Here is a 12,513-nt window from a genome sequence, read left to right on the forward strand (position 1 = left end):
GAGTGGGGACAGGACAACATTCATCCTTCAGTGAGTGAGTGGGGACAGGAGAACAGCATTCATCCTTCAGTGAGTGAGTGGGGACAGGACAACATTCATCCTTCAGTGAGTGAGTGGGGACAGGAGAACAGCATTCATCCTTCAGTGAGTGAGTGGGGACAGGAGAACAGCATTCATCCTTCAGTGAGTGAGTGGGGACAGGACAACATTCATCCTTCAGTGAGTGAGTGGGGACAGGAGAACAGCATTCATCCTTCAGTGAGTGAGTGGGGACAGGAGAACAGCATTCATCCTTCAGTGAGTGAGTGGGGACAGGAGTACAGCATTCATCCTTCAGTGAGTGAGTGGGGACAGGAGTACAGCATTCATCCTTCAGTGAGTGAGTGGGGACAGGAGTACAGCATTCATCCTTCAGTGAGTGAGTGGGGACAGGACAACATTCATCCTTCAGTGAGTGAGTGGGGACAGGAGAACAGCATTCATCCTTCAGTGAGTGAGTGGGGACAGGACAACATTCATCCTTCAGTGAGTGAGTGGGGACAGGAGTACAGCATTCATCCTTCAGTGAGTGAGTGGGGACAGGAGAACAGCATTCATCCTTCAGTGAGTGAGTGGGGACAGGAGAACAGCATTCATCCTTCAGTGAGTGAGTGGGGACAGGACAACATTCATCCTTCAGTGAGTGAGTGGGGACAGGAGAACAACATTCATCCTTCAGTGAGTGAGTGGGGACAGGAGAACAGCATTCATCCTTCAGTGAGTGAGTGGGGACAGAACAACATTCATCCTTCAGTGAGTGAGTGGGGACAGGACAACATTCATCCTTCAGTGAGTGAGTGGGGACAGGAGAACAGCATTCATCCTTCAGTGAGTGAGTGGGGACAGGAGAACATTCATCCTTCAGTGAGTGAGTGGGGACAGGAGAACAGCATTCATCCTTCAGTGAGTGAGTGGGGACAGGAGAACAGCATTCATCCTTCAGTGAGTGAGTGGGGACAGGAGAACATTCATCCTTCAGTGAGTGAGTGGGGACAGGAGAACAACATTCATCCTTCAGTGAGTGAGTGGGGACAGAACAACAGCATTCATCCTTCAGTGAGTGAATGGGGACAGGAGTACAGCATTCATCCTTCAGTGAGTGAGTGGGGACAGGACAACATTCATCCTTCAGTGAGTGAATGGGGACAGGAGAACATTCCTCCTTCAGTGAGTGAGTGGGGACAGGAGAACAACATTCCTCCAGTGAGTGAGTGGGGACAGAACAGCATTCATCCTTCAGTGAGTGAGTGGGGACAGGAGAACAGCGATTGGTCCTTCAGTGGGTGAGTGGGGACAGGAGAACAGCGATTGGTCCTTCAGTGACTGAGTGGGGACAGGAGAACAGCATTGACTATTGAAATCATTTAATGCTTTTTAAAACAAATACAAGTTACTTCACTGGATCATCACATGTGAACAAGAATGTATTTTTTTCCACCAATATTTGTAATAACACCCTCAGACATATTTTTCATTCACATGGCTGCATACAGACAATTTCTCGCTCTCTCTTTTTATTTTTGTTGCAGTTTATTATTTACAGTCCATCTAAGGTATGCATCGGCCCTGTGACCATAACAGCTGATATCGCCAACATATCAAAACCTTGCTGTTCGGGGTCGCAAAATTCCGGTAACTTTCCCAGGATTCCCTGGTCTTCCAGAAGTTCCAGTTGGAAGATTTGTGGAATCAGAAGGGAACAAGCAGAATGTGAACGTGACCTACCGTGCTGGAGTGGTCAGATTCACGTGGATGATGGTGGTAACACTAATCTATACATATCAACTCAATCTAGCCATCAAAGGTAGGGGTGCACATTTCCAGTAACTTCTGCCAAATTCCCAGAAGTCCTGACTGGAGTTACCAGAATTTTGCAAACCTAATCATAGTTGATCTATAGTATATATGTTTGCAGAATGTCAAAATAGGTCTATTGTTGTGGGTTGATAGGTCTATTGTTGTGGGGCGATAGGTCTATTGTTGTGGGACGATAGGTCTATTGTTGTGGGGCGATAGGTCTATTGTTGTGGGGCGATAGGTCTATTGTTGTGGGGCGATAGGTCTATTGTTGTGGGGGCGATAGGTCTATTGTTGTGGGGCGATAGGTCTATTGTTGTGGGGCGATAGGTCTATTGTTGTGGGGGCGATAGGTCTATTGTTGTGGGACGATAGGTCTATTGTTGTGGGGCGATAGGTCTATTGTTGTGGGGAGATAGGTCTATTGTTGTGGGGCGATAGGTCTATTGTTGTGGGGGCGATAGGTCTATTGTTGTGGGGCGATAGGTCTATTGTTGTGGGGGCGATAGGTCTATTGTTGTGGGGCGATAGGTCTATTGTTGTGGGGCGATAGGTCTGTTGTGGGACGATAGGTCTATTGTTGCGGAGGCGATAGGTCTATTGTTGTGGGGGAGATAGGTCTATTGTTGTGGGGCGATAGGTCTATTGTTGTGGGGGCGATAGGTCTATTGTTGTGGGGCGATAGGTCTATTGTTGTGGGGCGATAGGTCTATTGTTGTGGGGCGATAGGTCTATTGTTGTGGGACGATAGGTCTATTGTTGTGGGGGAGATATGTCTATTGTTGTAGGGGCGATAGGTCTATTGTTGTAGGGGAGATAGGTCTATTGTTGTGGGACGATAGGTCTGTTATGGGACGATAGGTCTATTGTTGTGGGGGCAATAGGTCTATTGTTGTGGGGGAGATATGTATATTGTTGTGGGGTCGATAGGTCTATTGTTGTGGGGCGATAGGTCTGTTATGGGACGATAGGTCTATTGTTGTGGGGGCAATAGGTCTATTGTTGTGGGGGAGATATGTATATTGTTGTGGGGCGATAGGTCTATTGTTGTGGGGGAGATATGTATATTGTTGTGGGGCGATAGGTCTATTGTTGTGGGACGATAGGTCTATTGTTGTGGGGCGATAGGTCTATTGTTGTAGGGGCGATAGGTCAATTGTTGTAGGGCGATAGGTCTATTGTTGTGGGGCGATAGGTCAATTGTTGTAGGGCGATAGGTCTATTGTTGTAGGGGCGATAGGTCAATTGTTGTAGGGCGATAGGTCTATTGTTGTAGGGGCGATAGGTCAATTGTTGTAGGGCGATAGGTCTATTGTTGTGGGGCGATAGGTCAATTGTTGTAGGAGCGATAGGTCTATTGTTGTAGGGCGATAGGTCTATTGTTGTGGGGCGATAGGTCAATTGTTGTAGGAGTGATAGGTCTATTGTTGTAGGGCGATAGGTCTATTGTTGTGGTGCGATAGGTCTATTGTTGTAGGGACGATAGGTCTGTTATGGGGGCGATACATCTGTTGTTGTGGGGACGATAGGTTTGTTGTTTTGGGGACGATAGGTTTGTTGTTTTGGGGACGATAGGTCTGTTGCGGGGGCAATATGTCTGTTGTTTATTGAACAAGCAGGGCCCCTAAATAAAACCCATCTATAACCTCACCTTCAATATTATATACATTATTTACAATGGAATGTTGGGCTGAAGCTTATAGACGTAATGCTATTGTATACAAAAGAGTTGAAGCCTTTAGACTTAATGCTTTTGTATACAAAAGTAGATTGAGGGAATGACAATGAAAAAGAAAATAGAGAATATTTTTTTTACAACAAGCATAATCTATGGACTTTAAGGACAACACCAATACCTAATTCTGTCATTCTCCCACGTTTTCTTTAAAAATCATTTCAGGTCAAGTATGGCAGTGGTTCCTAAAAGGAACAAAACATTGATTTGTGCTTGAATAGAAATATAATTGACTTCAGTTATGAAAATGCCTTGGGCACTGGAACACAGTTGTGTTCTCGGGGTGTTTGAATTATATCCAAATCTCTCGATTACTGTGGGAATTAAATCTGTTTTCAACTCTGCAAACGTTCTCCAGATATTTTAGGTGTTTTCACGGGGAATCAAAGTGCTGGAGGGTTGAAGTGAAGAGGAAGCAACACCTTCCCTGTCATTTGATAGGACATTATCGAAGCTGTTTCTGACATCACAGAGATACAAGCTATTTGGATCATTCCTCCTCAACTTCAACATCAAAGAGAACTTCTCTTCTTCATCAATGTTAAATCGTTCTTTATATGCAATATATTTTAAGAAAACCTCACTTCTCACAAAAGGCATAGCCACTGAACACTTAGCTAACATACCGCAGGAATAAGAAAATAAAGAATCACGTATGGTCTCTTTCATAAAGCGTTGTGTACGTGGTTATCATTCAAAATCATTGCAGCAGAAATAAAAAACTTACACAAGGTCGAAAATAAAAATGGTTGTTGATGACAGGACACCTTTCTTTTTTACGTCGTTATAGTTGTGTTTACATCTTTGAAGTGTAATACATTATAGTGGTGAATCAGAATCAACACATTATAGTGGTGAATCAGAATCAGAATCAACACATTATAGTGGTGAATCAGAATCAGAATCAACACATAGTGGTGAATCAGAATCAGAATCACATTATAGTGGTGAATCAGAATCAGAATCACATTATAGTGGTGAATCAGAATCAGAATCAACACATTATAGTGGTGAATCAGAATCAACACATTATAGTGGTGAATCAGAATCAGAATCAACACATTATAGTGGTGAATCAGAATCAGAATCACATTATAGTGGTGAATCAGAATCAGAATCAACACATTATAGTGGTGAATCAGAATCAACACATTATAGTGGTGCATCAGAATCAGAATCAACAAATTATAGTGGTGATTCAGAATCAGAATCACATTATAGTGGTGAATCAGAATCAGAATCAACACATTATAGTGGTGAATCAGAATCAACACATTATAGTGGTGAATCAGAATCAGAATCAACACATTATAGTGGTGAATCAGAATCAGAATCAACACATTATAGTGGTGAATCAGAATCAGAATCACATTATAGTGGTTATTCAGAATCAGAATCACATTATAGTGGTGAATCAGAATCAGAATCAACACATTATAGTGGTGAATCAGAATCAGAATCAACACATTATAGTGGTGAATCAGAATCAGAATCACATTATAGTGGTGATTCAGAATCAGAATCACATTATAGTGGTGGTTCAGAATCAGAATCAACATTATAGTGGTGAATCAGAATCAGAATCAACACATTATAGTGGTGAATCAGAATCAGAATCACATTATAGTGGTGAATCAGAATCACATTATAGTGGTGAATCAGAATCAGAATCACATTATAGTGGTGATTCAGAATCAGAATCACATTATAGTGGTGGTTCAGAATCAGAATCAACACATTATAGTGGTGAATCAGAATCAGAATCACATTATAGTGGTGAATCAGAATCACATTATAGTGGTGAATCAGAATCAGAATCACATTATAGTGGTGAATCAGAATCAGAATCATGTTGCTGGGATTGTATGGGATAGGGTGCTTTTGAGATGAAACATTGGTCTCTACAGAATGATGAAATCCTGTCAGCCTCTGGCCAGCACATCATATCCCACCTCTCTACAAACACTGGCAAGGAGCCGTCCTCTCCTCTGATCTGTGAACACAAAGCCTGTCCTCCTATACCTCCTCCCACCAGCCTCCCCTGAAAACAACACCCATACATCCAACCCCTCAGATAAATCACATAAAAACAACACTTCATATTTTCTCCCAGTTTAAAATCAGCCAGGTAAGTCTTCTCTGTGCTTTGACTTCTGTCTCTTTTTGACAGAATTCCCCACTCGTACTTTGTTTTTCCCAATCATAATATTGTACTGTAGCGTGTGTGTGTGTGTGTGTGTGTGACGGACCTCAAAGCTGTGAGGACAAAGACTGTTTCTGCTGTCGACCTCAGCTACTGGCATGCAAGATAGTGGGTTTAAAAAGCCAACCAATACAATGCCTCTCTAAAGGACGGTTGTATACCCATCTACAGCTTCAGCTGCCAACCTGGCAGGCAAACCATCTCTTTTCCCCCCAGTATGAATCGATACAGAGCTGTTGCAATTTAATCTCTGAAACAAAAAAACATCACCCAATGAAAACAAACAACAACAAAATACAGAAAGAAAAAACAGAGCTTGACAAATTCGGGTGTGACAGTATTTATCACAATATTTTTCTATTCCCTTTTGCTTTTAAAAATGTTCCCTCTGAAGGCAGAGAAGCACATCCACGTTTAGTATTGTCCTCATGTCCTCATTGTCCTCATGTCCTCATTGTCCTCATGTTCTCATTGTCCCAGGAGGCTCCTGCTAAAGGTGGCGTGAGTGGGAAGTACTGTAGCTAGTACTTTAGGGACAATTCATACAGTCATACAGACCCAACATCACTCTGGAACCAGCCTTCTATTGATATCCACAGCTCTCTAATCCAACGTGGCTAGAGCGATAATAAGACATGATTACGATCACTCAACAACCCAGACATTTAATTACATAAAGAGTTCAGGTACACAGGTAGACCCTTCCAAGATCCAGATGATTCAATGACATTTTTCAGAGCATCATTTTAAGTATTTTTTTTTGTCTTGTATGATGAAAATACTGGACACTCCTTAACAAGTAAAGATGTCACAGGAAGTCAATGTGGGACCAATTGCAGTGAATAACGGTTCAGGACAGCAGCCTTTCTGCCTTCTCTCTCTCCTGCTTTCTCAGTGGAGCTAAAATGGCCGCCAAACTAAAATGGCCGCCAAACTAAAATGGCCGCCAAACTAAAATGGCCGCCAAACTAAAATGGCCGCCAAACTAAAATGGCCGCCAAACTAAAATGGCCGCCAAAACAACTCGGCGTCTGAATGTAGGGCACATAGCGACACATTCTCCTTCTCTATCTACTGGCGTATCCTCTAGGCCTGTATGAATTACTGCCATGTCCATATGGCTTGTTGTGTTGACATGTGCACAGGCCTCGTGATACCCTGAAGAGCACATAGTTATTCCGTAAACACCATGTCTTTGGAGAGGAGCTCAAACATGCATGTCTTTTTAGTTAGGTCTGGGAGGAGGCCGAAACACATCATATACTCTAACACACAGTAAGGGAGAGTGGGGTAACCTGAGCCAAAAGGGTTCGTTGAGCCGCCCCCCTTGTCTCTAAGAAACAATACACAGAATTAATAATTTGACCAAATATTTAGGAAAAGGTCATCATTTCATGGAGACCGTGAAGAAAGAAACCACATGGAAAACAGTGGTTAGCAAGTTATGTCCCCCCCCAAAAAATGGGATTTCACCAAGTCAAATTAATGTATTGTGTCAGAGGTTTCATGATACTTGTATGTAAATTAAAGTAGATCATTTCAAGATGGTTCTATACATCAGTTCTGGTCTCTATAAGCTTCAATATGAGGTCTTAAACCTGGCATGGAGGTACATCCTTCTAGCTGTGTGGGCTATTAAAGTCGACATGTTTTCCTTGGGGTACGTTGAGCCACTGTTAAGTAGAGCTAATTTAATAGTTGTCTTCTCAGGCGTAATGCAAAGCATATGAGGTAACAACAGGGCCTGGCCTATGTTAAAAGAGGCTTCAAATTATTCAAATACCAAAAAGTGATTGCGATCTTGCTTAATTGTGTTTGGGAAATAAAGATAGACATGGTAGAAAAGGTATTGGTTTTCAGTACAGACATTTGTAGGCGGCTCACCTTACCCTGTCCCCGCAGCTCACCTTACCCTGTCCCCGCAGCTCACCTTACCTCATACCTGGAGTAAGTTGTGCCAATAAACCACTTATTTCCAGGGATACAAAACATCCTGAAATATATTTAGATATCTTTGTCAGAAATAACAATATATTTCCCTTGATGGAATGATGCTGAATGCCCCCAACAAATGGCTCAACTTACCCCAGTCTCCCCTACTACTATAGTCTGTAGTATGATGTGCTCTCCTGTAATACATGGGCGGAAGCAGTCTTTACTAGTGCTGCTGGTCCTACTGAATAAGAGACCATCTGTACAAACCCATCTATAGTTTTGATTTACATTTTACACCCTAGACAACCTTTGACCCCATAACATACAAAAAACAAGTTATATAAAAAAAAAGAAAATAGCAGAAAAGGCAATGGTGATGAGAATAATAATAAAAAACAATGTATCATACATCCAGTGTTGGACTTTCACAATGTGCTCAGCAAATACCTCTCCCAAGTCTCTTTACATGGAATACATTTAGAATATCATGGAAAACACACATAACAATAATCCACCTGTATTTTCCCAAGTGACCAGATCACTCTTTCTGTCTGGCCTTCGAAAGTCAATGGTGGTTGGGCATCAGTCCAATGGAAGTCAATGGAGGTTGGGAATGAGTCCAATGGAAGTCAATGGAGGTTGGGCATCAGTCCAATGGAAGTCAATGGAGGTTGGGAATGAGTCCAATGGAAGTCAATGGAGGTTGGGCATGAGTCCAATGGAAGTCAATGGAGGTTGGGAATGAGTCCAATGGAAGTCAATGGAGGTTGGGAATGAGTCCAATGGAAGTCAATGGAGGTTGGGAATGAGTCCAATGGAAGTCAATGGAGGTTGGGAATGAGTCCAATGGAAGTCAATGGAGGTTGGGCATGAGTCCAATGGAAGTCAATGGAGGTTGGGAATGAGTCCAATGGAAGTCAATGGAGGTTGGGCATCAGTCCAATGGAAGTCAATGGAGGTTGGGAATGAGTCCAATGGAAGTCAATGGAGGTTGGGAATGAGTCCAATGGAAGTCAATGGAGGTTGGGAATGAGTCCAATGGAAGTCAATGGAGGTTGGGCATCAGTCCAATGGAAGTCAATGGAGGTTGGGCATCTGTCCAATGGAAGTCAATGGAGGTTGGGCATGAGTCCAATGGAAGTCAATGGAGGTTGGGCATGAGTCCAATGGAAGTCAATGGAGGTTGGGAATGAGTCCAATGGAAGTCAATGGAGGTTGGGAATGAGTCCAATGGAAGTCAATGGAGGTTGGGCATCAGTCCAATGGAAGTCAATGGAGGTTGGGAATGAGTCCAATGGAAGTCAATGGAGGTTGGGCATGAGTCCAATGGAAGTCAATGGAGGTTGGGAATGAGTCCAATGGAAGTCAATGGAGGTTGGGCATGAGTCCAATGGAAGTCAATGGAGGTTGGGCATGAGTCCAATGACAAAGCGTGTTTTGTATTATCTGCAGGTTCATCTCATGGAATTTCAATGTAACGTCGTCGTTGACATGTCGATGATGTGTTGTTGCACTTTAGGACTTGATGCTGCATTTTCTAAAGTGGGTTTAGCTCACTGGGTGCTGATGGGCTGAGGGGTTGGGGTGGAGGGAGGGATGGGGTGAGGTGGTGTGGTGTGGTAGTGGTGGTAGTGGGGGTGGTAGTGGTGTGGGGATGGTAGTAGTAGTAGTGGTAGGAGTGGTAATGGTAGTAGTAGTGGTGTGGGGATGGTAGTAGTGGTGGTAGTGGTGGTGGTAGGAGTGGTAATGGTAGTAGTAGTGGTAATGGTAGTAGTAGTAGTAGGGGTGGTGGTAGTAGTAGGGGTGGTGGTAGTAGTAGGGGTGGTGGTAGTAGTAGGGGTGGTGGTGGTAGTAGTGGTGTGGGGATGGTAGTAGTGGTGGTAGTGGTGGTGGAAGGAGTGGTAATGGTAGTAGTAGTAGTAGGGGTGGTGGTAGTAGTAGGGGTGGTGGTAGTAGTAGGGGTGGTGGTGGTGGTAGTAGGGGTGGTGGTGGTGGTAGTAGTAGGGGTGGTGGTAGTAGTAGGGGTGGTGGTGGTGGTAGTAGTAGGGGTGGTGGTGGTGGTAGTAGGGGTGGTGGTGGTGGTAGTAGTAGGGGTGGTGGTAGTAGTAGGGGTGGTGGTGGTGGTAGTAGTAGGGGTGGTGGTGGTAGTAGTAGGGGTGGTGGTAGTAGTAGGGGTGGTGGTGGTGGTAGTAGTAGGGGTGGTGGTAGTAGTAGGGGTGGTGGTGGTAGTAGTAGGGGTGGTGGTGGTGGTAGTAGTAGGGGTGGTGGTAGTAGTAGTAGGGGTAGTAGTGGTGGTAGTAGTAGGGGTAGTAGTGGTGGTAGTAGTAGGGGTAGTAGTGGTGGTAGTAGTAGGGGTGGTGGTGGTAGTAGTGGTAGGGGTGGTGGTGGTGGTGTGGTGGTAGGGGTGGTGGTAGTAGTTGGGGTGGTGGTAGTAGTAGTGGTGTGGTAGTAGGGGTAGTAGTGGTGGTGGTAGTAGTAGTGGGGGTGGTGGTGGTGGTGTGGTGGTAGGGGTGGTGTTATGGTGGTGGTAGTAGTAGTAGTAGGGGTGGTGGTAGTGGTGGTGGTAGTGCGATGGTAGGGGGGTGGGACGGGAGCTTGGTTTGGTTTGGTTGTTTGTTGCATGCCCCTACACATACCACTCTTTCTTTGAAATGACAGAGCCATCGGTTTGGGACACCATATCATCGGCTATCTCCGTCCCGGGGTTGTACTGGAAAGCGAGAGTCCGTTCATCGTAATCTTGACTCTCTCCTTCGTCCACCGTGAAATAGGGCCTCTTCAAGTCCTCCGCGTCTCCGTCAAAATCACGCTGGCTTGCCTCGAACCCTCCGGTCACAGCGATCTGGGCAGGCTTCTTCTCGTCATCTGAGTCGTCTGGGTACTGCAGGTTGTTGGGGATGGGAGGGTGGGCTGGCAGGCCCCCGGCCTTGCTGTAGCCGTTCCCAAACACCTGCTTCTTGGTGCTGTAGTCGCCCTTGAAGGTGCGTTGGCGGCGGCGCAGGAACACAAAGAGCAGGGTGGCGGCCGCCGCTAACAGGACGACCCCGCCTACGATGCCCCCGATGACGGCACCCGCATTGTGCTGCTCCTGCGGGATCTCACGGCCCCCAGGTGGCGGGTTGTTAGGGAATTCTGGGTAGGAAAAGACAGATGGAAGGGGTGTATCAGTGCTCAGGTGGGAAGAGGAGGAGGGAGTGTGCTCAGTGGGAAGAGGAGGAGGGAGTGTGCTCAGTGCTCAGGTGCTCTGTTTTGGGAAAGATGGAAGGAAGGAAGGGAGACAGGGAAGGATAAGCAAAGGGAGACAGGGAAGGACCCCGTACCCCACGCCCCCGGAAGCGCACCAACGACGGACCCCCCCACCCACTGCAAAGCAAGCTTTAGTCATCGCCAGCCACATGTGACTCTCAAAAGAGAAAGACAGAAACACACACACTGCCAGTCTCACACATCACACACTGCCAGTCTCACACATCACACACTGCCTTTCTCACACATCACACACTGCCAGTCTGTAACACATCACACACTGCCAGTCTTTAACACATCACACACTGCCAGTCTTTAACACATCACACACTGCCAGTCTTTAACACATCACACACTGCCAGTCTTTAACACATCACACACTGCCAGTCTTTAACACATCACACACTGCCAGTCTTTAACACATCACACACTGCCAGTCTGTAACACATCACACACTGCCAGTCTGTAACACATCACACACTGCCAGTCTGTAACACATCACACACTGCCAGTCTGTAACACATCACACACTGCCAGTCTTTAACACATCACACACTGCCAGTCTGTAACACATCACACACTGCCAGTCTGTAACACATCACACACTGCCAGTCTTTAACACATCACACACTGCCAGTCTGTAACACATCACACACTGCCAGTCTTTAACACATCACACACTGCCAGTCTGTAACACATCACACACTGCCAGTCTGTAACACATCACACACTGCCAGTCTGTAACACATCACACACTGCCAGTCTGTAACACATCACACACTGCCAGTCTGTAACACATCACACACTGCCAGTCTCGCACATCACACACTGCCAGTCTGTAACACATCACACACTGCCAGTCTCACACATCACACACTGCCAGTCTGTAACACATCACACACTGCCAGTCTCACACATCACACACTGCCAGTCTTTAACACATCACACACTGCCAGTCTGTAACACATCACACACTGCCAGTCTCACACATCACACACTGCCAGTCTGTAACACATCACACACTGCCAGTCTCACACATCACACACTGCCAGTCTTTAACACATCACACACTGCCAGTCTTTAACACATCACACACTGCCAGTCTTTAACACATCACACACTGCCAGTCTGTAACACATCACACACTGCCAGTCTGTAACACATCACACACTGCCAGTCTTTAACACATCACACACTGCCAGTCTGTAACACATCACACATCACACACTGCCAGTCTTTAACACATCACACACTGCCAGTCTGCCAGAACAGGATGGCCTTGTCTAACAGGAACAGGAGGGTCTTGTCTAACAGGAACAGGAGGACCTTGTCTAACAGGAACAGGAGGACCTCGTCTAACAGGAACAAGAACTCTTCTTTGTCTACACCCATTCAGCATCGTTACCACCCTCTTCATCCTTAGCCCCACCCATCACTTTTAGGATTCACATGCATGACATCAGCATATAGCTGACAACGTGTTAACTTTAGGTAATTTGTATTCATTATTACAGGAAAAATAAACTCACAACAAGATCATTACTCTTAAGTTAGTGAA

This window comes from Salvelinus fontinalis, chromosome 33 (assembly GCF_029448725.1).
Source record: "Salvelinus fontinalis isolate EN_2023a chromosome 33, ASM2944872v1, whole genome shotgun sequence".
Classification (NCBI taxonomy): domain Eukaryota; kingdom Metazoa; phylum Chordata; class Actinopteri; order Salmoniformes; family Salmonidae; genus Salvelinus; species Salvelinus fontinalis.